The following is a 703-nucleotide window of genomic DNA, read 5'->3' on the forward strand; positions in this document are numbered from 1 at the left end:
GCGGTAGAGTTTCTGTATCCGTGAGGCCTCGTTCGCATCGTATGTTTGTCGGCGTTGGCGCCTGCGAGGTGGATTGGTTCTTCCTTGGCGGGACGGCCTGGTTCTCGTTTGGCGGGTTTGTCCTATCCCGTGACTTGTCTTGGCTTCTTCCCCATACCAAAGTAAGTACTCTTCCAGTTCGGCTATATTCTGGGAGCTGTTAAAGCGCCGAACCCATTCCTGTTGTGTTTCTGATGCGTGTTCAGGCGGCGCGGTCTCATCGGTATGGTTAGTTTCCGCAGGCGCACTTTCCAACACGGTGGGGAAATTAGCGTTGTCGGTTTCTATGACTGGTCCGTCATTGTCGCTTATTTGTCTCAGTAGTCCGTTGGGGACATTGCCGCTTCCGACTACATCCTCTTCAAGGACCCGGCAGTCTGTTGAGTCTGATGGCATATAGCAAAGGATGGATGACTCCGGGGCTTGGTTCCGTTCGGTGTTAGGGTCTATGTGTTCCGTCCGGGATGCTGGGGAAGGTGCTACAGTTGCTGGTGTAGGGGGGCTCGTTGTCCGGTTGCTGGGGTTGGGACCCGTACGTAATCGAGTGCTCACAGGAATCGGTAGGAGGCGGGGCCACGAGATCGGTGGTAGGTGTCTGATCCAGGGAGATGGCCGGGATGAGCGTTGGGACTGGTCGCGGCATTCGGCTTCGTCGCACCGGAGG

This window comes from Cryptotermes secundus, unplaced genomic scaffold, assembly GCF_002891405.2.
Source record: "Cryptotermes secundus unplaced genomic scaffold, Csec_1.0 scaffold1356, whole genome shotgun sequence".
Taxonomy (NCBI): Eukaryota; Metazoa; Arthropoda; class Insecta; order Blattodea; family Kalotermitidae; genus Cryptotermes; species Cryptotermes secundus.